Genomic DNA, 25886 nt, shown 5'->3' on the forward strand with positions numbered 1-25886 from the left:
TAACTTCTGGTTCAATGGAAGGCAGTGTTCTACACTGTATTGGTTTTGAAAGATGTTCTTAGTAGACGTATGTTGGTGAAGTCCTTTGAAATGCTTGAAGTAAAATACTATAAAAGTCCAGAATTAAAAGGATAATTTTGAATTATAGGCAAAAGAATAACTAATAGGGGATTAAAATTACCAATAATTCTTAAATAGTTCAGCATGTAATGGTTGCATCAAACGCAAATAACACTTCTAAACACTTCTAACCTTAATGCTGATGAAGACAAGAACCCAACAAAAAATTAACATATTTTTGCTGTGTGGTTTTTTATTACACTGAAATCTTGCTCAGAAATCTAATCTTGAGAAGCATAAAGGACAGGATTAATGAAGTGTTCTCTTCCATGCCCTCATCAATTCTGAAATGCTTTCTTTGCAGTGCTTTCCAGTGTTTTATCAAATTTAGCCTCAAATGACTTCCCTTTCTGTGGGAAAATATATTCTATTTTATAATGTATTGCTGTTAAGAAATGTTTTCTCATGCTCATCCTATGCCACCCTCTTCCCTGAGTTCATCCCACTTTTTCATTTATGCCCCCTTTAGATTCATGCTGTGTAATTCCTCTCTCTCCTCTGTGATTTACACTATCATTGTATTTCTCAGTAGCTGTCAGCCAGACAGGCTAAATTATGTATTTATTTTGATATTTTTTCTGCCCTCTTTCAGAGGATATTGAAAATTTTAGCTTAGGAAGCAAACTTAGCTGTAAAACAAGGACTAATACTTCGTTTAAGAGCAACTAAAATTCTCTTTGTAGCCGCCTCTGTACATTTTTTGCTGCCTTGTGATTTCCAGTTTAGGAAGTTAGTTACAAATGGTACTGCCAATCTGTTGAGTTAAAGATCATGATTGCACCTAAGATATTTTGCTGGAGCTAAATTCTTTTTTCTCTTGAGTTTATTTTTTGTCATATATAAATGTGTATGTGAGTGTGCAGAAAAATGTGTAAATGTGTATTCAGGCATGCACATGGTCATTCTGTGGTGGTAAAGGTCATGGCCTTCTCTGATTCTCCATGTTTCAGCCTTCAGGATTGGTGCACAGCTAACACAGTGCTGTGGGTTCTTTTTTTCTTCTTACCTAGTCCCATGTCTCAAGTATGTGAAACCAAAGACATCCTGCTGCTTGCATGTATCCCAGTTCTGCTGCTGCTTGGATTGTGGACATGGCCTTTCTTGTCAGATGACACTAGAAGCTAGCTCCACTCAAGGACTACTGCTTAAGTCCTCCTCTGAAAATCCACTTCAAGTAGCCATTTTCTTACAAATCCTTCTTTTATGGTTATTTGTTGGAAACAATTCCTAGATCAAAGTATCAATAGGTGTAGAAGTATCATGTTGCTATAAGGTAGTGTGGATCTGATGTAAGAAAGCATGTTATCCAAGGTAAAGTAAAGGTTGAAAGTTCTTCTATAATGTGTTGGAAAGGTGTGATCTCTGATAATGGGACATGTGTAAGGAGCTAATATTTAATTTTTTTTTTTAGTGTAAGAAAAGTTAAGCAAAATTGTTTACAGTGGATGGGTAAATCATCAAGGATTGAGTGGATTGTAAGTAGGCTGTTTAGTTTTCTGACTGTGGGATGAGGGGAGGAGGAATATGATTTTCCACTTGTAACACATTTTCATTTTATATTGTGCTGTGCATCCATGTATGACTTTTTGTTCTAGTAGCTTGGACTTTTGATCCAGGAAAAAAAAGTCAACAGTTTGAATAGGAAGCTGAAGCAAATTGTTTTTGAAGACAGAAGAAGACTATGGAGCAGTGCTTTAATTGAAATGAGGAAAACAATATAGCCATTTTAGGCATTGTAATGGTATAGTTTAAGATACTTTTGCATGATCCTTGACAGTCTTTCATCTTGTGTCACTATTGGTTTTATATCCTCAGAGCTCTGACAATGAGTGACAATGCATTAGGGACATGTTCCTGTGTGTATCATGCTTCTGATGCATTTGTAAGACCAGCTGAATTGTCAATACTTCCTTACATTCCTTCACAGTTCTAGATAGAACTCTTATTATTTTATTTCTCTTTCTGTTTTTTATATCTGGGATGACTCTGTCAAAATTTTTCTTTCAGCCTGAGAAGGAACAAGGCACTGACTAGAGGCAAAAGAAGCAGAGCTGAAGAAAGATTATCTCTGCTTGCAGGTAAATAATTAAAAATAAATTTAGCTCTCTGAATCTTTGACACCAGCACTGTCAGCCTTTTTAGTTAGTAACCAGTTTTCAGTCCCTCTCCATTTTAATCAATAATTAAATTTTAATTTATTTAGTAATTAAAAAATCTTTCTTCATCTTCACCAACTGCTAAAGACATGTATGATAACTATATAAATTTGCTTTCCCTATAGAATGCGTGCATTTCCTTACTCCTAATACGAAGAAAATGATGAGATTTGAGACATAAAGATAGGTGTGTAGCAATAAGAGAAAGAGGGAGAGGTAGAAGATAATAATCTTCTGAAGAAGAAATTCAGAAGGACAAATTTTATCGTCTTTATATTGGAGTATGTCCAGATCCTTCAATAATCCCTTTGAAATCTGCCCGGCTACCTAGGCAGTAAGTTGCTGTACAGTGCGAGAAGAGGTTCTCATTTTACACCCCAGTTATAATGGAGGTGGGATAGGACAGGATAGGACAGGATGTGATGCTCTCGTGAATGGAGAATGAACTCAGAGCTACAGAGAGGCAATAGTTAGGACTTTACAAACCCCACCATTAACCTTCCAGTCTCTTACTTACGTGACCCCATGGCATCATCAGCGAAAGGCAGTGTGTGTCAGTGGGCTCCTAATAAGGTTTGTGTCTTCCCTGCAACTGGGAGTGAGTGTTGATGGAGATGGGGATGCAGACCTGTGGAGTGGGGTTGCCAGCTTCCCTATAGGGAGGGGTTTATTCTGCTGAGAGGTAGGAAAGAGAAATGGGGGAAGAAATAGTTTGAAGTGTTGTTCTGGGAACATCAGTGAGAGTTCATCTGTCTGGAGACCCGAATTAAGTATCTCCTTGTTCTGCAATTTCTGTTCTGTGATTAGATTTTCATGTATGTTTTGTAGCCTAATATTGGTTTTGACCAAGGTCAGGTTCTGGGGATTTTTGTTGTTGTTGTTGTTGTTGCTGTTGTTTTATTTAGTTTGTTTGCATGTTTGTTTTAACCTGGCAGTACATGTGCTTTGTTTCCTTTAATTCATATTTATGCACTTGATTTTCATTATTGTTTACCTTTTTCCTTTTCTGGAAATGATTCATGGTGAAGTAGATGTGCTGCATCTAAAACAGAGGAAACAGATAAACAGAGCATCTTACCAGATTCTCACACGGATTTAATAGTACTTTTATTTTTTGTGTGTATATAGGATTTCAAAATTGGTTTGACTTTCAAGAAAGTTTTCAAGACCTTCATTGAAAATGTTATTTTGAAAGAATTTGCATAATTTTTAAAATTGCTTTCTTACCTACCTTGCTTTCTTATTTTTAACTAGGAACATAGCTTTTTTTTCAACATTTGTTTTAACTTTTATTTTATTATACTGATTACTTGCAGTGTGAAAATTGCATAGTGCATTACACCAGCTCCTCCCATGGGAAGGTAATATTGTAAAATGGACAGATACAGTATTGTACGTGTAAAATTATCACATACTGAAGGGATAATTAAATATTGTCTCTATTTAGGTTTGTTGAACTTAGAATAGCTGGTTGCTTTTTATGTTGGCACACTAACTTTGTCAAGTTTTATGAAAGAATGATGTTGTTCTAAACAGATAGATGTTGCTTGATAGAGGTTAAGTTTTTCTGTTTCACTTCTGTCCCTCTTCCTTCCTGAACAGATTGTGGTTCTTATTCCACCCTCCACTTCCACTTCCCATGTATCTTATTTTTATGCTGCCATTATATCGCTGTTCTGTTGTGGTAGGTTATATTCTTAATATAGTATTCATTCTACAAACAGAAACTCTGTGGGATAGACTTGACCTAAGTACGTGGGAACACCATGTTTATTCTAGTTACTTTGTCAAACTTCCTGAGTTGTTATTTAAATGATTCCTTTTAAAATAAACTAAGTTTAAGAGATATTACAGATTCTATGAAATCCTATTTTGTCACCTGATATTTGGAGTTCGTTTGACTCCAGTGTCCCCTGGGGTCTCAGTCCTCACCCTGAATAGCAGACCCTGCTGGGCCTTTGTGGAACACAATCTTTCAGCATGTGACAAATTCATTCTACAGATGGTTTTAAAGAAAACAAACCAAAACCATTATTATGTTTTAATTTTGATTCTCTCGGTATGTAACAGATGTGACATTAACTGAAGATTGTTTTGTCGTATGTGACCTTGAGCTATAATAACATCTTATTCTTCATTAATAATAAAAACTTGATTCTTTCATGTTGTTACTTACTTTACTTCCCTGACTTTTGTATCTTCTTTCACCTAGTCAATGTGTATGTCTTGGCTCAGAATGCAAGATAGGAGGATGTTGCCTTTGGTATCTGAAGACTGGATGGAGAAACACTTCTGTGTTATAGTCTTAAATATATATATATACACACTTCTGTGCCATAGTCTGATGTGTGCATTCTGAGTTCTGTCTCCAGTTTTCTTCCACTGAGGTTTGTTCTGGAGGGAAGTGCAACTTGCAAATGTCTGGTGTCACAGAAGGGTTCTCTGACATAATTAAAATATGTGGCTTTCTCAAGGGCTTTCAAACAAAGATTTTCTTTTGTTATTTGAGCTGGGCTTGTCTAGAGTAACTATATCAACGTTAGCAACCCTTACAGGAGTTGTTGCCCTAGAACATTACAGATGCTGAAACATGAAGCTGCTTGGGAGCCCGTTATCCTAGGGAGCTGTGAGTCATGGACTTAAGTTTTTCCTATTTTCTAGCATTAATGACAAAAAAAGAAGTTAGCAATACTAGTTTTGTACTTTTTAGTGTGATATTTTAAAACCTTTTCTTTTATCTGGTGGTAATGGGACTGCATGAAGACACCAGTTAAATCTGTGTTTTAAGTCATACTTGCCATACTTTGCTTGCTACAGAATATTTTGGAAGTAGTTCTTCTTTAACAAGTTATTGGAGATGTCAGCTGATGACTTCTGAAATGCTGTAAAGGCAGTTGTGTTCAGATGTAATCAAATACAGTGTTATGAGGTAGGTCTGCCTGAATACATTTGAATTGCTATAAACTTTTAACAAAAGTTGTATCAGGAAATTATAACAGAATTGAGCAAATCAATTTTAAAATTTGACTTATATTTATTTGAATAGGCAGAATTTTAAACTGAGGGGCCTTATATTTATCATGAACATTTATCAGCTGCATTGTTTATGCTTCAGTGTCAGTTGTTGCAGTTGAAATATTTGTGAGGAAAATACTTCTTTTTTTACCCTTAGGCTTTAAATATAATTAATCTATTTATTTAGCTGTAGTTACAGAAAATGTTTCATAATATAAATAGGATTTTACAAATCAGGTTTTCTGCCTTTTGGTAACCTATATACATTCATAACTGTAGAATATGCAAGTTAAAATTTTTAAGCTGGTTGATGGAGGTTGGCTAGGTACTTAGTTCTTGAGCATCTTCTTGGGTGTACTTGTCCTTAAAAGAGTAAAATAAGTCTTCCATCTTGCAGCTGAGCAGTGTATAGGGAGACTGAAGAGGCAGTACACAGGCTTGATAGTCATGGGGACTATGAGGAGACTATGAGGAGAGGTACATTATCCATTCACCTGTGGCAAATTTTAGTGCTGGAATCAAGGAACTATAACAGCAAAATAGTTAAAAGATACGTAAACAGAGTAAATAAGTTTGCTGAAAAGACCAGGGTAAAGGAGAGCAAACTGAAAATGTTTAGCAGTGCAATCTTACTTTGTTTTTGTTTTACCTTCTGAAATTCATATTGCTGCAAGACCAGCTGTATTGAGACAGATACTGTGATTGTGCGAGACTTGCTGGCAGAGCTGTCTGTATTGTTTTCAAATTTTGCTGTTCATGAGAGTCCAGCATTTTGCGTAGGTTAAATGGGTTGGAATGAACTGTGTCACTTAGAAACTGATGAGGTGAGTTCTGTTTTTTTTCCTTTTACAACATGCAAGTCAATACTGCACTCTGTGTAAGCTAGCTGCTTTTCCCTATGCTTTTGTTTTATTTATTTTTTCCATGCTTTATTTGTGTTTGCAGCCCGTTTGATTTGGGATCAAATGCAAATGATGATAGAGAGTTTCTGAACAAATTTTGTTTGCTGTAACATAGTATATATTTGTAATTCTAGCTTAAGACTTTAGGTTAATAGTTCTTGAGAGATGAAGGGGTCTTCTGCTTCTAGACTACAGTAACAGTAAAGGAAAACAGCAGCCTAAGTCACCAGCACATAAATGGGAAAATAAAAAAAATCTGGTTGTTGATTTCTGTTTCATCACTCAACAGAAAAGAGCTTCAGTGATTGGGAATTCTACAAAAACAGTAAAGGTTTTCACATTATCTAAGAAAAAGTGTTGTAGCAAATAGAATTTACTTCTTAGTAGGTCCCATTTAACATTTCAAAGATAGTGGGTTCATATTAAGGAAAATAAGCTGATGTTTTAAAGTATAAGAAAGTGTCTTTTTCCCTCAAGAGCAGTATTAGCACGTGGGTAAATTTATAGGACTCAATTTTTACGCATAGTACCTTAAACTATACATCTGTTATCCTGTAACTATGCTGTACTCAGGCAAGGGCTGAGTACAAGAACTGAGTTTACAGTACAAGGGCTGAGTTTAAGAACCATTTCTTACATGTCTGGACCCAGTAAAAAAGCCCATTGTTTTTAATTGGAAGCCTAAAGTGACTCTGCAGAAAACTTCCCTGTCAAAGTGAAACAGAAGAAAGATGGCAGGGATTTCAGTCATCATTTGCTGACATCTCTCTCTTTACATCTCTTTCATCTCACACAGTAGTTGAGAGAGAAGAGGCAATGCTGGGAGATCATTTCACATTCAGATTCAGGATTTTAGGGCTCCATGAGAGATGATTTTGTATTCCACGGGAATGAAATCCTGCAGCTCTGACTTCCTGGTCATGAAGTTCCCAGCGGCACAGCAGAATTGTCCAGGGCTTCTGAGTAGGCACAGCAAAGGAGACCTGAGGTGTGGTAATAAAAGTTGTCATAGCACCATTCCCTTCCTATTGGTTTTTGTGCGTTTCTCCAACATGAAGTAGAAGGAGCTGATGATTAAAAAAAAAGCCTTTTCCAACAGGAAATGCTTGGAATCTGTCTTAGAATAGGAAAGATGTGAGGTGGACATCTTTCAGCGTTGCATACATAAATGTTATTGAAACTGTGTCAAAACACCATTTTTCTTTTAAGTTTGTGTCCCTGTATAGATGGAATGTCAAGTTTCATGCATAGACACTGTTCTTCCTGTTGAAAGCTGGCAACTTCAGTTTTCATTTAACTGACTGTTGATTCTTGAAAAGGAATGATTATTTTTTAAAATTTAATTTCCTGTGTGATACTTATTGCATTTGAGACATTATGCAGTGGCTATTAAAAGTGATTCATATATTGAATTCCCAAATAAAGATTTTAGAGCAACTCCTGCCCAGCTCTGTTTTAAAGAAATGAGAGCCTTAAGGCTGATCTGAAAGGACATTTGTTGAAACCATGGCTACAAAGCACCTGGACAGCACTTGGAGATGAGTTTTGAGATGCTAAAATTAAATTATAATTTTTAATACAAATATTTAGTGAAAAAGAGAATGTGAAAAAAACATCGTTAATAAGAATTGAAGCAAAAGCTATTCAGATAAGTTTCATAAATGTTATTTCCAGTTTACTGAAGTTGTTTGGCAGTTGTGACATTGCATTTCAGTTGCAACTAGAAATAGCTATTTGATCTGAGCACTAATTCTTTTTTATTTTCTTTAGATGACACTAATTTGTCTTTCTGTTAATCTTAGAAAGCCTTATAAATTTAGTGCCCTATTTCCATTACATTGGGCTGACATTTTACATGCTCAGGTATGGCAATATAGTTACAGGGGTGAACAGTGGGACACATAAATAAATTTATAATTAATGTATGTGTAAGAAAGAGACAGTTGAAATCTTTTAAAGCTATTGATGTAACAGTAATATTAGTAGTCAGTTTTCCTTCCAAACCTGGAGTAACCTCTAATCCACCTTCACGGAAAAGATTATTTAATTTTATGCAATGTAGTCAACTAATTTAAAATTCAGATCTGAGGGGAAATACAAAATCACAAAATCTGTAGACTCATATGGAGTCCTCTTCACTTTCACACTGTTGGAGTGCTTTTTGATAAAGAAGAAAGAGGATGGAGTAGCAGCTAGATGTCTGGAACTGCTCCACAGTTCATTGAATTAAATTGAAAATTTTTTCCATTAACTTTGATCATCCTTGGATTGAACTGGTATGCATATGATTTAATTGCAAGCTTGGGAAATGCTGGGATGTTGGCTTTTATAGTTTCTTACCTACTGAGGTGGTAATTACATAAACCAATATGTTTGTGTGTCTATGATATGGCAAGTGCAGTAGTACCCAAAACTGGCTTTCCTAATGGTGGACTTCCATTTTGAAGAGACATTTTATACTAAACCTCCTTTCTTTCTTTCTAATGATGAGATCAAATCTGTTCATCTTTCATTCATTACACATAAAACAGATCTATTTTTATGTTGTTGAAAATATTTTTATGCTGGAAAAGGGAGCAAAGTGTAGCTTTATTCTTTGTCTACCCCATCTCTCCCCCAGATGGCATACTTAACATTAAGGGTTAAAAATGCAGTTTTGATAGGTTCTTTTTGCCTCAGAGCAATGAGATTCTCTAATATCAAATGTTTAATTATCCAATAGAGCATTTTTTTTCATGGATCACGTTGAAGGTATCTCTATTAATGCTGTCATTTTTTTATCTTTTTTCAATTATGTAATACAGCTTCACGTTGGGATCTCTTTATGTTTATGCAAGTTTGAGAAGCAATCAGAGAAAACTCCTCTGCTAAGGGCAAGTTTGTAGGCAAAGCTGTTTGACAGTAATAGTTCAGAATGGCTGAATTTCTTATCTGAAGCATTTGAAATGTTTTTACCCTGAAACAGATTTTTATCACCTTATTCCTTTCTGTATTGTTCATTCTTAGGTGAACTGCCCCTGTGCCTTACCTGGGGCAGTTGGTGAAGTTAAGGTCCTGCTTGGGGCAAGGGAGGAAGGGTGGTGGGAGCTGGCTGTGGGTGGGTGTTGACACTGGACACAGAGATTCCATGTGGATGTGTCATGCTTGCTTTGGCAGACCCTGCTGTGAGTCTGAATGATTTGCAGTCTAAAAGTTTATGAATGCTACCAGGCTTCTTATGGATTAGTAACATAAATAGGAGTAGTAGGTATAAAAATCAAGGGAGAAAGGCTTGTAAGCTACCACCACGCTTTCTCAGTTTAGCAGTTGTGTAACTAGCCATAAATCTGTCACTTGGGTTTGCTTATACTTTTGGTAGTTTGCACTCAGTTTTTAGCAGAATAAATAAGAATTCTCTAAGGTGTCAGTTACGTACCTGTCAATGAAAACTAACTTGAAAAAATTAGGCCTGTGTCAAAAAATATTTATATATATATATATATATATATATATATATATATATACACACACAAAAGGAGCCTAGATTTTTTTTTCCTTCAAAGTCATTTACTGAAGCAACATTAAATATTACACCAACAAGATGCTGAGGTTTTAGGTGGTATTTTCTCTACTGCTTTACAGGAAAACATTTTGTAGCAACTGCAACATAATATAGAACATAGGCACCTTTTGAGTCTGACATTATCTTCTCATATAAGCATGACATATGCTTAGGCCATGCTGATGTGTTACTGTTTATAATCTACAATGATTTTGAAGTGTATGACAAAATTATTTGTATGCTTGAGGGAGTGATCCAGAACACAGAAAAGGAATTAAGTAGGTGATCTAAGTATTTATTTGTTTTATATGTTTCTAGCTGCTGATTGATGAGCTTATATTGCTACTTTTGCATTTGCAATTAAGAAGGAATGTTGGTAAGCAAATGGTTTTTCTCATTTGCCTTTGTTTCACTAGAAGTTAGTAACTTCATTTAGAAGGAGAGCAATATTTTTAAGGTACAAATCTGAGAAACAGGCAAATAAAAGTGTATACAGAGTCTACATCTTGGTGTCAGAATTAAAAGCAGAAAATTACTGTTTAATGTGTTACTTAATGTATTACTTAATGTATTGTGAAGCTAGATACCCTATCTTGCTTCTTATATGTTTTGAGACAGCATAGTTAAAAAATCAAGGTATTATTGTACAAGTTGGGAAAAATTTTCTTACTCTGTCACAAACCTTCTGTTTGATGACTGCCACAAGAATTTCTAGGATATAATTGAAAAATAGTTGTCTGACCTCTACTGATTAGGAGTTGGGATTTGGTTTCTTGTGCTTGAATGTGTCAGTTCATCAACTTCTCTGGCTCTGAAATAGTTTATTGTTTCTGTGTATTTTTCTGCATGTCTCTACTGTTGCAAAAAAGCTATCATTGCTGTCATACCTCCCAATACTTTTGAAAAAGCAAACCCTTAAAAAGCAATGACTCCCTGTCATCTGCCGAGGATCACCCATATTGAAATGTGCAGTTTGTGTTGCACAGCGCTCCTGTGCACGTATGGTTTGACTCTACAAAGTGTCTCCAGCTACAGTGAAATGCAGTGGCAGCTTGTTTCAGATTTCTGGTTGTTAATCAATCTGTTCACACTTAAATGTGTTGCAGCCTCGTGAAAGCAGGGAATGTCCTGGATGAATGATATGAAAGAAGTGGATGTATATAAGTGTAATCTGCCCCCAGAGTGGCAGATTGCTTTAGCTATGACCTTTATCCATGAGAATAGACTAACGTTGTATCATTTTTGAGAACCAGAGTGCTACTTCCACTTAAGTTGTTGCTTGGTGAGATGTTTTACCATCACTTTTTGAAGACACTGTTAGGTTGAGTTTAATACTTTTCTTAAAAATCCCAGGTTTTAAGCATAAAGGCCTAAAGAAATTATGTCTGCAAAATGGTATTTGTTCATCTTCTGTCAGTCCTCTTCTTTCCACTTCAGTTAAATTTCACACAGAATGTCTGGGTCCCAGCTTCAGCAAGGCACAGGTGGTGTGTGAGAATAAAGGATTGAATGAATGTGAGAATGAAGGAGATAAACCCTATAAACTGCACAGCCAAAGCAGAGGTAGCAGGATGATTTTGTCCATTACCACTGAATCTGCAATCTAACTTTGCCTCCAAACACAGAGGAAATAAACTTTTGCTGGTTCTGCTGCTTGTAAAAGAAAGCTTACTGTAAACCTGAGAATGAATTATGTTCTGTTGGCTGACACATCTTACAGAAGAGGAAAATAGAAGAGTGCTGTCTGAAATATTTTTAAAGAACTGAGATTGGATGCTGTAAGAGAAAACATTGCATGTGTTGTCTTTCAGACTTTTAGAATAGTGTGTCTAGAGAAGAGAGCTTGAGACAAATGATGCTATTTCTCACAGTCTCTGAGATGATTAGCAAATATTGGAACATAATAGAAGTTATAATCAACTGTAAATGTAAACTGTTAGATTGCTGCATTGGGAGGAGGCTGCTTAGACAATAAAACTCACAGTATCACAGTAACAGTTCTTTAAAGCTGTCAGCATGTTGCCATCATCTGGAAAAGTATACACAATAGCTCTTCATAAACCTATCAGTTTTCTTGCATTAATTAACATCTCCATTTGTGATATGTGGCATCTGAAATGGATTATTTTAAAATGAAAAATCTCACAATTTTGTGGTATAACACCCTCTTTTCCACAACTAAATTCTGAATTACAGATATTCCAGATGTTTGGAATGTAAATCCATAACTGTGAAAAATAATTTAAAAGAAGAGTTTAAAAAATCAGTTAGTATTTAACTTTTGTAGTGTTGGTAGCCAGATACAAAAAGAAAAGGTAGGACATTTTCGGTGCATCATGTACTAAAGGTCAGGCATAGACAAAGTAGATAGAAGTAAATAGTAAATGCAGTTTCTAAGACTTGAGAAGTGGACGTACAAGTGTGAGATTTCTTTTTGTGTGATTGTGAACCTTTAATCTTTCCCAAGTTTTGCACATATGTTATCTGCCCTTTTTCCCTTTCTGAAAACATCAGTTAGGCCAACTCTAGGTTTGCTCTTCTGTGTTAGCAAGCAATCGTTTTGTGTGGATCTCTCTGCATGAAGAACTCATGGTGGGGAGAGCACTAAATCCAAATGAGCCATAATTAGTTTGCCCAGAGAAGTTGTGGAAACTCTTGTGCTGGAGACTTTCAAACCCAAACTCAGGGAAGTCTCTGAGTGGCCTGCTTTGGACAGGGTTTTGAACTAGGCCACCTCTAGTGGTCTCTTTGAACCATAGAAAATTATTCTATGATCCTGTAGTTCTGTGAAGTACAGAAGTAAAGCTTGATTTAATTTCTTAAGGAGATTGTTCTGGGGGTTATCTTCAAAAGTCATCCCTAATCTTATTTCTGGGACTGTCCATTTCTTACTGTCATTATGCTTTCCTTGTGGGAAGTTTTGCTCCTTAGTACATTGTGTTTGCCATGGTAAGTTAGAAAATGGGCGATAGACCTTCACCATAACTGATGCATTAATTCTTTGCAGGACTTGTAACTGAGATTTTAGGCAAGGTTGTGTATGTGGGTGTCTTTGATGGGGAAGAGAATTCTAGTTGTTAAGCCACTGAGTTCTTTGTATCAGGATCATTCTTCTTTCTGAGATGACTAAGTTGGGATTTCTGAACCAAGAGAGAGCGCTTATATGTTCTGAAAGCAGGGTTCATCATAAACTCTTTTCCTTGTACTGTTCAATTGTTTAGCCTTGCTATTTTGCAAGGGTGTTTAAAATTTAATTTCTCTAATCTTCCATTAGTACTGATAAAGTTGCTCCTTTGTGGTAACTGTCACCAGCAAGAGGTAAGCAGTAATTAATTAACCAGTTTGAGAATCAGGTATCTGCTTTTCCCATTCCAGGGGAAATTTCTGCAGTTCCAAAGTAAGCTGGAGAAATGTAGCTCTCGCTATATTTTCTGTATCTGTCAAAGTTTCTTTGAGCTGTGGAAATATTCCAATCTATGCTTCAAAAATTAGTAGAGTGGGCCCTCTGATGCAAATCTGATTGCTTGAGCATTGCAGTACATGGAAAAATGCTTTATGCAACTTGAAGTGGTTTCACGGAGTAGGATATATTTCTGCAGTCCATATTTCCCATGTGCACACCTGCAAAAAACACACGAACACATGGCCTCCCCACCCCAGTGCTGCCAAACCATCTGCCTTTTGGAGTTCCTGCCTCAGGTGTGGATGGTCAAGCCAGAATATGCACTTAGATGAGCGTACTCTGTTCCTTACAATTCTGTTGAATTGTTTTCCATTCTTTGAAATATGAGGTGCTGTATGAAAAATAAAATAAAAAGCTAGTAGAATTTTTTGAGGCAAAACATATATAGGCAATATATTTACATTGTGAAACTGTCTTACTATCCATCACTCTTAAAATATAGTATCACTAGAACCAAAGATATGCATCAGTCAAACTGTACCCGTTCAGAGCATCACTGATGATACTATATAAAGATGTCATCACCAGATGTGAATATAAAATTTTTAGCAAACTGTGGTTATACTTCCTACTGATGGTTGCTATTAGAGGTTCCCTTCTGATGACACATCTAGCACCTTCTGATATTTACAATCTGTGACTTGCTTTTGGAACTAAGCTTTTACCCTCATAGCAGGACAGAGCATATGTGAAGCAGCGCTCCTGTTGAAATTTTTATGGTAATTCTTGAGAGTTCTCTGATGATCCCAAAAGAAATTCCTAGATACAAATATACCACAGCCTGGGGGATGAATGTGCAGGCATTGATGACTGCTGTGTAACGCAAGTAGCCTTGTGTCTTACAGTCATCATAATCCCTTCTTATATAAAGTAATAAATAAACATAAGTACTTTAAAAAAGCTGATTCTTGAATATTCAGGGCTAAAGGGTCTTGGCTGACCAAGGATCTGCTGCTTCTTGCAATAAGAGAGCTCTCTGCCATTGCTTAGTAGAAACAGAGTATCTTACAAGTAGCATGAAAACCTATTATTGCCTTCTCTAGGTGCTACAGAAAAATATGCTGTTGGGTTCTCTTTATGACTTCACATTCTTTTTACTAGTTGCAAGAAAAAAAATGCTCTATTTATATTGTCAATGAATCACCAAGTGCTCTGTTGAGATTACCTCAACAGAGGAGTGCACAGCCTTTACTACAACAAACAGCTTTACACAGATGACTTATTTGCTGAAAATAATTAAAGATGTCTACGTAGCTGAAAAGTCTCATCTACTGTGCACCAAGAGCATCTGGATTGCTTTGTGCATTTGTTTGCTTTGCTCACAGAAGTTTCTTAATTTTCCAAGCCAGCCAGGAAAACAAGCAGAATTCTTTAAGCAAAACTCCCCCTAGCATACTAAAATAAGGCCAAATAATTAGATTCACACACTTAGAGTAGATACAACTTTGATTCAGTTGACACAAGTTGATTTCTGGTATGACAAAGAACAATCTGGTTTGCCTGTCTCATAGCAGGCTGATTGGATTTTGCCAGCATTAGGACTGTTGTCTTAGAAAAACTCTGATGTTCCTGACCTAGAGTGGGAGCTGAAGTAACCTCATGCCAGCATCCACAAGGATTTCATGCATTTAATTTGTTCTTCCAGTGTGGCTAAAATAATTCCACTTCATAGGTCCACTTCCTTAGGAAGGAATATTTTTAAACAGTTAGATATCATACTTTTACAGCCATTTTTTCCCAAATACCTGTATTTGTCAGTGGAAAGAAGCCAAGATGAGTTTATTAAAAAGATTCAGTGGTACATGACAAAACTGAGATTTTATACTTACTGTGTTGTTATTACCCATTGATTGCTCTGTTTCTATGAAATTAAGACCATTTTCTAACTACTGACCCTTCAGGCTCTGATTCAGATATTTAAATTGGAATGTATCTGTCTGCTGCTTGTACTTCTATAAATTGCAGTTTCCAGAAGTGTCATTTTTATGGGTGGGCAAGTTAGCGAGTTTTATTTTCAGTGACCATTACTCATTTTGGTAACCTGGGTGGAGAGGCAAGGGAAGAAAAACTCTGCTTTTGCAATGTCATGAGCAGATACCAAGTAATTCTGGATATGTTCAAGAAAAGAAGGTTGGTTAAACAAAGCTGGAACTATTTAAGGTCCCATGTGTGATAAAACTTCATGTTGAAGAGGAGTCATAAAAAAGCTGAACCTGCTTCCTCTGAGACAAATAGAAATGTTTGTTCCTAGGGAGATTTTTGAGCCTAAATTCCACAATCCTGAAATATTTTCAAGTGTGGTTAGAATTATCCTTACTAACTAGCCAATTTAAAAGAAAATTATTAAACTTTGTGGGTTTTTCTTTTTGTTTGTTTGGTTTTTTTGTTTTTTTTTTAATGCAGGGTTTTAACAAAGTTAAAGTTTTCAAAGATTAAAGTTTAGGAATATGTCTGGTTAGGTGATGACAATTTCTTCTAAAGTCTATTTCAGTGTTGTACATGCTAGAGGCAGGATGCCCTGCTCTGGTAGGTCCACGGAAGACCATTATAAAAAGGATATGGAATGGTGTCAGTGGAGTGATAACTCTTACAGGCATGCTTTTTTCTTATCCCAATGAGAACAGTTTGATGCTTGATAAAATGAGAATATATGTTGTATGTTTAAAGAATTTTTTTTGGTACCATTCTTGAAGATGTCAGGAGAAGGCTGTGGCACCAGCTGCTGCTGTTCATTCCTGTAGCATGGGCAAAATCTGGCTTCCATGGCAATGGACCTTACTTGCATTGAAACACAGATATTTAAATATAAGATGTAAATAATAATAAGACAAATATAAAGATGTAAATAAGATGCAGTCAACAGAAGGAAGGAATAGAAGGAATATTTTGCTACTAATATTGAATGATTAACAGTATAAAAGCTTTAAGTTTTATCCTGACTAATTTTTATAACAGAAATTAAAACTTAAGGATGTTTGTTTTGCACTTTCAGTGATGAAGGCTTTGCTGCAAGTGTTTCATAAAAATACTTATTTAAAAAACCCAAACCAGCTGTTTTAGTTGGACTAGAAAAGGAATGTCATGTGGAAATGCTACAGTTAAAACCTTGTGACTTGACCTTGAAAATTTGTTTTCTTTGGTGGAAGTCTTTGTTTGTTTGTATTTAAACTGAGCCTTCTGTTTGGTTTTGTATCAGAGAATTCCTGCTCTTATTTCAAAAAGTGTGGGCCAGTTCACAGGTGAAAAAAAATGATGTTGATGGTTTTTTATTACTTTACTGTGTGTTCATGGAGTAAGGCAGGGAGTACAAAGCAGCAGAAATAATGTACACGGTTATGTATGTAATGTTGTGTTTTGTGATTCAGCTGTAAGAGCCAGCTGGTATTTGGTAAAGACTCTCGAGTCTGTAGGAACCAGTTCAGTATCTGCTGGCTTTGTTTTAGTGAAGTGCTGTTTGGGAGTCTTGAAAAATCTGTTGGAGGAACTATGAAGGAGGTTTGACCCCATGTCTGTGTCCAGACATTTGCAGAACTGTAGTGTCTGTGTCCAGACATTTTCAGAACTGTAGTCTCTGTGGATAAATGTTCACTCACATTTTGTGATTTCTGTCTCCTTAGAAGTGCTTTCTGTTGTGTTCTTCTTTCCCTTTATACATGTTTGTATATGCATATTTTAAGTTTAATTCTGTCATATTTTTGACATATGAAAGCCAAAATTTAATGCAAAAACATTTATGCAAAACATTTGCAAAGATGGGGTAGCTGTATACAAGCTGTGTACAGTGGCCTGTCCTGTTCTGGGTAATTCTGTGTTAATCCAGACTTACATTGCTTGGAGGTGTTAGAATTTAGGATATTAAACAGACCAGGGTATTTTACAGCTGTTTATGCCACCTAAGAAAAATAAATCCACCACTGAATCAAAAGTCCAGCTTGGAAGAGTCTCAGTTTCAGCAAGTTCGAATTTCTGTTCCATACTCCTACGCCTTCATTACATAAGCAGTGGTTGGAGTTGATAAAGGTTAGTGCTGAAGAAGAGGCATTTTACTTTCAAACTCATGAAGGCAGACCCATCTGCCTGCTTTAGTCTTCTCTTCCATGCCATTTCTTTTTGTAACAGTACTCCAGGAGACCTGAGCGTTTCTCATTTTACCTCCAGCCACGTCTGACCTCCTTTCTCAAGGCACACTTAGAATCAGCAGAAAGGTTACTTTTTGCCATTTGGGGTGGACAGTAGAGGAGGTGAACTGGTCTTGTTCCATGGTTCTTGAAGTTCTTTTTGAATAAAGATACTTTCTGCTGCTGTTACCTCCAGAGAAGTACTAACTTTCCAGACTCTGAAGTGCCTCTCATTCATGTTTTTTTTATCAGTCCATTCAGTTGGTCAGAAATATCTTTCTAAAGACATTTTGAAAGCAGTGGTAATCGCAGAGCTTTTGCTTGTTTAAAATGAAGTTATTTTAACTTTCTGTTTTCATGAGTTCTTAAAGCTACTGACTTGCTCCATGCTTCCAAGGGTCATCTTAAAGCATTATTGTGTTCTCAGCAGTTGTTAAGCCATGTAAGACCCACATAAATATTTTAAACAAACACATCTGCCAAGGGAATTATATTCTTTTGTATTTTTTCTAGTAAGGGTTATTTATTAGGGTTAGCAGATGGGTACTACTCTTTTTTGGCATTCATTGATAAGCCTGCTACCTATCCAGGTGGCTCTACAAAAATGATAACAGTGTGGCACTGCTCCCATTTTATTTTTATTTCTCTCAGGCTAGTTAGTCACCTGTCTCTGTTCTCCTCATTTAGAGCCATCTGCTGGCTTTTTTTGATTCTGTTTTTTTGATTGTTCTCTATTCTAAAGTCACCAAAGGATCTCCAGTAGGGGCTGATGCAAAGTCTTTGTATGCTTGCTGAGTGTTGGACTCACGGATATCTTCTTTTTGTCATCTTCTCTGTAGCCAGCTTGCAAGTTTTATTTTCCTCATCAACAAGATGAAGTAATCCATACAACACTGAGTTATTACTGGACTCCTTTACCCCTTTGATGATTAATATAGGGGTTCTCTTACTTTTTTCTGTTTAAATATTAAAAGAATGACTAACTATTGCAAATCTGTCCTCTGTTGCGTTTGTTATCAATGAAAGAGCAGAAGAATGTAAATCTGGCACACAGAAGTTGGACTAAATGGTCCTGATGGGTCCCCTCCAACTCAGCAGACTCTGATTTGAAGTTATTAAAACAAAAACTTTATCATCATAAAACTACATTTAAAAAAGTTTAATCAAGAATTTATTTCCTTTCTGAAGAGGCAAGATAGGGAAAGTGCTTCTAAAATAGAAAACCTTTATTTGTGAGTATGGCAGGTAGTCTAGACTGTGTTTGGATCTAACTGTGTGGGACTAACCCACACCTATCATCAGAATGTGTTTAAAATGTATCACCTGGCTGGATTTGAGAATGGATGAACAAAAGCCTGTGCTTGATACCACATGAAACATGTGTGGCTGAAGGGCCAGGTCACAGTTTCACAGCTCTGTTTTCCTGTGCTTTCCTACTCTTCTTTCCATCTTCCTTGCAACCTCATCCTTACTTCCAAGAGAGCTCAGCTTTCCCATCCCTTTGGAGAGCCAGTGCCATGCTATTAGACTGTGTTGTTACCAGGTTTCTAGTTGTGGTCATGAATTTTATTGTCTAATATTAAAATATTAGATATTAAAAGTGATCCAGGCACTACTGGAAGAAGGATGAACACAGATAAACATATACCTAAGCCTTAAATGTTTAAGCACATATTGTGTGTGGCCACAGATACAGGAAAAGCTGAGAAATGTGATTATCTTGAACTCAGAATTATTTATTTGTTACTTGCTAATTATTAAGATTATTGTGTTATATTGCTCTTAAACTGCACCAATATAGTAGTATATATACTATATGTTATTTAGTATATAGATTTGAGTTTCAGTTCCAATTCTGCTTTCTTGAATATTTTTACTAGAAAAGAATAGAAATGTTTTTCCTTGCAGGCATCTGGGATGCCCTCCTCTTTTCCCCTCCAGGTGTTGTACTGCAAGCACATCCTTTTGCAGCTCTTGCTCTCAGCTGAATGTTATACTGAATGTTGAATTTTATATTGAATATTGAATTTTACACTGAATGCTATCAGATCTTTCTCTTCACTTGCCTCTACTCTTTATCCTCCTCCTATTAGTTGTAATGCAGTTTGTTCTGTGTAGCTGTTGAAAGAGTTTCTTTTGCCACCAGCCATTTAATTAAGGAAATACTTGAACACCCCATTATCCTCATTATGGTTACTTCATTCTTTTTCATTACCTATCCTTATATCCATTCTTGCTCTCCTGTTTTAAAAAATAGCCATTGTCACTCATATAGAAAGAACAGAGCTAAATGACAGATGATAGATTTGAGGAGCTAAAGAGCTAAGTTCTACATATTAGTTTCTTTGGTGGTGGTGTGAAGTTTTATAGTTTATTTTTTCTGAGTGGTAGTGTAATATCTATTCTGGGATTTATTCTAATAATAGATTATAGTAATCTGTTCAATCAGCAGTGATTTGAAGTCCCTGAGAACAGATGTAATCCACAGGGATAAAGCTTCTGGATAAACAAGAGTGAAATAGATAATATTTAGATAATATTATGTTTTTATAGAGTATTACTGGGTTCTTGCAACTTTTCTACATCCCACTTTGCCTCTGGGGAATTGCGTATTTTGTCTATGGCTTTGAACTGTTGGTAACTGTCCTTTTTCTGTACATGATTATTCTGGTTGATGACTTTGCAGTTCTGTAATATTGAGCTTTAAACTACAGTAAACAGACTTGAGGTGATGATAGCAGTAGTTTGTCATTTGGGATGGAGAACCATGTCAGCATAATTGAATTTAGTGTGACCTCAGTGATTTCCCTCCCCAGTTTAAATGTCAGTCCAAAAAAATTATGTTTTCAGGAAGAATTTCTGTACACAAGGGAATCATCCCAAGTTTGTGGATTTTGGCACTGATGATCTGGACCAGTGAACAGAGATATGTATTCCACTTGTGTCAGCCAGATCTGCTTGAGGAGAAACTTATATATATTTTCATCACTGGAGTCTGTATTGTTTTTATTTCAGTGTAAGTAACCCACCATAATTTTGAGGTATGATATGGAAAGGTTTGGAGCCACTTTCTGTGGCTCTCCACTAGCCTCTGAACTGAGTCCCAGAGTGTCTTGGTAATGAAAAATTTGGTTTTAATGCAAAAAAAACTCTAAATTAATGTGACAACTGAGGACCTCGTGTCTTTCTTCCCACTTTATTTCTCACAATTCTTTCACTATTCCAATTTTACAGAAACCTGCCTGGTGGGTATAAAAAGGCCATATTTTGGAAGAAGATCAAAGGTGTAAACCACAAAGTAATCACTGGTAACAACTATGTCCCTTCCACTTTAAATCACAGTACAAATGGGATGTTATCTAAAGCAAGGTGTATATAATGAATTATTTCCCTGAATCAAGCTGACATATGTAGCTAATTACACTGAGGCATTCCTACATTTGTTTATTTAACAATGTAAAAATAAAATGCTTTAAGACAGTAATAAAAAGATATAGTCAAAGTCAAAGTGAAGATATTGACTCAGTGCACATTTTAAATAGCTTTTGTGATGAAACTTGCTCATGTGCCTTGTTTGAGGCAAAGGAGCCTATCAAATTGAGGAAAATTTGAGAGATTGTCTGTTGTAGATTTCCCCCACTGATGATGCATCTCTTTATTTATGTATAAAGTATTCTCCTTTACTGCAGATCTTGTACTTTGTGCTTTTTTAAGCATCTTACTGTTAGTTAGACCAGTGCAGTTACATGGAGCTTCTGACCCACTGGTCACTGCTCTGTGTCACAAAGAACTCAGATACCATCATCTAATGAAGAGCTTCAGCATGGTGGAGGGGGGATGGCATGCTAGCATACAAAATATTTGCATCAGACTCATGTCTTTTTGAAAAGAAAAGATGTAAACATTAAATAAATAAACAAATATATAACTACTAAGTATTTTAGAACTTCACCCTGCTTGGGACTTCACCTTGAAGAAGGTCATTTGGAGATGAGGTAAGTAGAGGGAAAATGTATGTAAACCTTTAGTTCTACAGGTCCTTAAAATACATGTTTTTCTCCTCCTTATTGTTTTTAATATGAAATAACAAAGTTCAACTGTTACTGATGTGAAAGTAGGAGGGAGCTTTATATTATCTAGATTGACAGAGTGAGTGGGATGATCAGAGGGATTTCATCTATTCTTTCCAGTAACTTCTGTCTAGGGCAGGACATGATTTGCAGAGATGTGTTCAGTCTGTGTGTAAATACTTCAGTTGATGGAAATCATATCATATGTGCTTGCAGGTAATTTTACAGAAAAAGAGAGATTGGAGAGTAGTATTCCTCAGTTAGCTAGAGAAAAGCATAAATAAGCAACAGCTTGTAATCAAATATATATACATACATATGTAATTTTGAGTGTGTATGCACATGTATACACATATGTAAATAGCACAGACATGAATGATTATGAGGTGCAGAAAATGTGTTACCAGCTTCAAGGCCTGTTGATAGATAGGGGAAAAATTCTATTTCAACCCTGTTTTCTACCCCAACTTCACCCAAATAAGTGATTTTCTTTTCCAGACATGTACCTTTCCACTGTAGGTGTGCTTTGGGTTTTTCTCCCCTTCTTTCCTCACAGATGTTGAAAGGGATCAGAGTGTTCTCATATATTCAAACCAAGATTACATACTATATATGCTTTATTTGCAAGAAACAAACAGAATTCAATTTTTTTTCCTATTGTCAGAGCTTGCTGTTTAATTCATGTGTGGTAAAGCCAATAAAATGATTTATTTTTCTATGTGTTTATAAACAAAGTGTTTTTGTTGGTGGATGTATTTGCCAGCCACCATTGTTGTTCTACGCTTGAAAAATTACAAAATCACATTTCTAAGCTTAATTCCATGTGGAAAGTATGTTTATAAAATGAAAGCTTGGTTTCTGCTGTAATCTCCTATTCCAGAAGTTGGAGGTGTTAAGTACAATACCCAGTGATATGAGATGCTCTATAAAAATGTGATAATTAAAGGATGATAGATGGCATAGATGGAGAGTTCTGCTTTATTTTTTGACTTTGTTTTCAGAATTGGGAAGAGGGCCTTTAGAGCTGAGCAGTTTTACTATATGTGCTTCACTAAAATAGTGTCAACAGGAAAAGACAAACTTAGTTTTACATGCCTGTTTTCTAACCATTTTTGGGGTTTTAGGGGTGACCAGAAAAAAATATCTCTGATGAAGAAAATGTGATTTTTTTTTTCTCCTCCAAATATTCCAAATAAGTAACCTTCCTTCCCCAAGTGTGAAAAAACAAATCAAGAACAAAAATTTTTCTGAGTTTCTCTCTCTCTCCTGTCTTTTTTATCTCTACAATTATTCCAGTTTATGATAGAGCATTACCAGTGTTTGTTCCTTCTAAAAATTTTAGGCTCTTTGAAGTAATCAGTATGAGATTAGGGGTCACATGCATAGCCACTAAAACCTGTGTATTATGATGGGAGAAATGTCTATTAAACTTTACGGTGGGTAGATGAAGGCTTGTAAGATTTTTCAATTAACCTGAAGGATTAAAGTATTACAGCTATTGTTCCTGCTTTGTGAAAGGTGAAGATATGGTAAACTGTTCATTAGATATGGGTAGTGTTTAAGCAGGAAAATAATTCTGTTTTCTCACTACTTTGGGAATGAAATTACTAGTTACCTGTGAGGTTTTGATAGACTCCAAAATAAAGGAAAGAACGATACTTATCCGGGACCTGCATGAAGGATATTGGAATGAATAAATATCATGACAATGGAAAAGAGATGTACCAAAATAATATTTATTCTGGTTGACCATGCATGTGGTATGCATAACAGGTTGATCTGAGGCAAAAACCCAGAAGGATTAAAAATTTGGGTGCTATAGGATGACAGGGCAAGAACAGCCCTGTGGTTTTGTTCTGGAAGCTTCTCTAGGAAGTGATTCAGAGGTGATGCCACAAAGTGAAAAAAATAAGTCTTCTCATCAGTTGATAGAAGGAAAACTTTGGTTCTTCAGGACACCCTGAATGTTTTTCTCTGATCTGCTAAGGCCATTAAGGAGACATTTAAAGTATTACAAAGATATTGCACAGTATAAATGCTGTGCTGGGTTGATGTCAGGTCACACAGCAACTTCAGTGGGAAACTAGAGACTAGAGGAAAATTAAGGATTGAAAACTATTTATTGTAAATAAATGATGAAAGGCTGTGGCCAGAGATGGTAAGATGCTTATAAACAGTAGAAAGATGTGGTTATGTAGGAGGGTGTGCTCACTCATTCCTATGCTGGTGTATGAGTTTCTTGTATTGGGAGAGAAGAAAATAGAATATAAAGCATAACTCAACTGGATTAGAAAATTGAAAAGAAATAACACACGAGAACAGTGTGTCATTAATGCTATTGTGTTTTTTAATATTGGCAAAATGCTCTAGGGGAGAATAATATGAAAACCAAACAGAGTTAAATGGGGCATTGATGATGTATAATAAATATATAAGGGAGATGGAGTGGGTTAGAAAGAAGGTAAACCAGAAATTGTTTTATATTATTCTATGAATTCTGGAAGGGGGAAGTGAATCTCATTTTCAAATGATTTTGTCTCTGTCCCTTCCTATTTGCACCTCACTGCGCTGTCTGATAACACCCTCTAGATGGTGATGGGGGATTCCAGCATGTTGAATTTCTCCTGACTCCGTGACTTAGAATAGATGTCTGGTGTGGGTTTGGGTTTGTGTTTTTTTTTTAAATATATATAAAGTTATTTTTGACAAAGTGTTGGCATCATTGTAGGTGGTGTTTGAGCCACCTCAATCTACAGTGTAGATTTAAACACTTAGATGATAAAATCAAATGCAGTCATGAAGAAAATGGCCTGTTACCCTTTATTTAAAACACTGCATGGATACTGTAGCCTTTATTTCATAAGGAGTTATGAGCATACAGCAGAATATTTCTGGGGAACTCATTTCTGGTAGGGATTATGTAAGTTTTGACTTGACTTTTCTTTGGGTTGCATGCCTGTGTTTTTCAACAGCAGGACACTGCTTCAGAGCTCTGCAGTTTCCTTTTCTTAGCACAGCTAAGAGCTACTACTTGAGCTCTCTGGTAAAGTGAAAAAAATGCAGTCCTTACACTAGAGTGTTAGAATTTCTTTGATTTGCAAGTAGTTGCAGCTGCTCTGTTTGGAAAAAACTAAACAACCCCCACATACCTGCTAGATTGCCGTTTTAAGAGTATTTTTGGCTTGTCATATGTAAGAATGGAAGTCATCATCTTACTGTTTGTTTGGGTGTTTGTTTTTTTTTCCTTTTTGAAAACTGAAATCTTGATTATTTTTAAAAATACTGAAAGAAGTTGAGTAGTCATCCTTCCTCTTGAAAATACCAAGGTATTTGAAAACATTCTGCTGGACACCAAGCATACAGGATATCTCTTTAATCTTTTTTTTTTTTTTTTTTTTTGTGGTGGGGACATGTTACTTTGCTTTTTGCAGAGTATGTTAAAGATGGTATTGTTGCTCAGGCTTAATGGAAAGAGTGGCCAATGAAAAGAGATGGAAACCTGATTAGTGCATTATTATTCCAGTGTTTTCCTGATGCTATGATCCCTTTACATCTCTGTGGCCCTTCCCTGGGCTTCGGTGGGAAGCCCAAAGCTGGAGACAGCAATCCAGGTGTGGCCTTACTGGAACTGAACAGAGGGGAAGGATCAGCTCCCTTGGCCTTCTGGCAGCAGTCTTCCTAATGCAGCTCAGGATGCTCTAGGCCTTTCTTTGTGTGACTGGCTCACAGTCAGCTTGTTATCCATCTGAACCATCAGGTCTTTTCCTGCAAAACTGCTGCCCTGCTAGCCAGACCCCAGCATATAAGTGCTTGAGGTTAACCCTCCCCAGGAGCAGGATTTTGCTCCTCTTTTTGCTGAACTTGCTGATGTTCCTGTTGGCCCATTTTCTCAGTCTGTAGTGGTCCCTCTGAATGGCACCACGTTCATCTGGTTTATCAACAGTACTTCCCAGTTTTGTATCATCTGTAGATTTCTTCTCGGTCACTCACCGGAATGGAGGTATTAAAGTGGTATTAGAGCCCATATGGCCCCTGGGGCACATTGCTGGTGATCAGCCTCTAGATGGACTGTTTGCAGCTGATAATCATTTCCCAAGGCTGGCAGTTCAGTCTACCTCACTGTCCACCACGCACTGCCCACTTTTCTGGTCTGTACTTTGTGAGTTTCTTTATGAATATGTCCTGGGAGACACTGTAAAAGCCTTACTAAGGTCAGGACCAACATATCCACTTCTCTCATCTGCCAAGACAAAAATCTCTTTATGGGAGGCTAACAGGTGTATCAGACATGATTTCCCCTTCATAAGTTCAGGCTGAAGGCTCCTGATCACCTTCACATGTTTTGAAAGTTATTTCCAAGATTAGTTGCTCAGACACCTTCTCAGGGATTGAGGTGAGCCTGACTTATTCCCCAGGTCCTTCTTGATCTTCTTGAAAATGGGACTGACATGTTTTCTCCCATCTCTGTTTTCAGCTAACCTTACTTAGGGAAGACCTTTAG

At 36.4% G+C, this 25886-nt stretch overlaps 1 protein-coding gene across 16 annotated transcripts in view; it reads left to right on the forward strand.

Annotated features, from left to right (window-relative positions):
- FARS2 (phenylalanyl-tRNA synthetase 2, mitochondrial) overlaps positions 1-25886 on the forward strand; it is a 230547-nt gene that overhangs the window by 4375 nt on the left and 200286 nt on the right. For 9 of the 16 annotated variants that reach the window (XM_086900870.1, XM_086900839.1, XM_086900903.1 and 6 more), the window contains one exon: positions 2128-2198. The exons of the other annotated variants lie outside the window; for them this stretch is intronic. The gene's annotated coding sequence lies outside the window, so the exon portion shown is untranslated. The remainder of the gene's footprint in view (positions 1-2127; positions 2199-25886) is intronic. 16 annotated transcript variants of the gene reach the window in all.

Source organism: Cyanistes caeruleus, chromosome 1 (genome assembly GCF_971803275.1).
Source record: "Cyanistes caeruleus chromosome 1, bCyaCae1.hap1.1, whole genome shotgun sequence".
Taxonomy (NCBI): Eukaryota; Metazoa; Chordata; class Aves; order Passeriformes; family Paridae; genus Cyanistes; species Cyanistes caeruleus.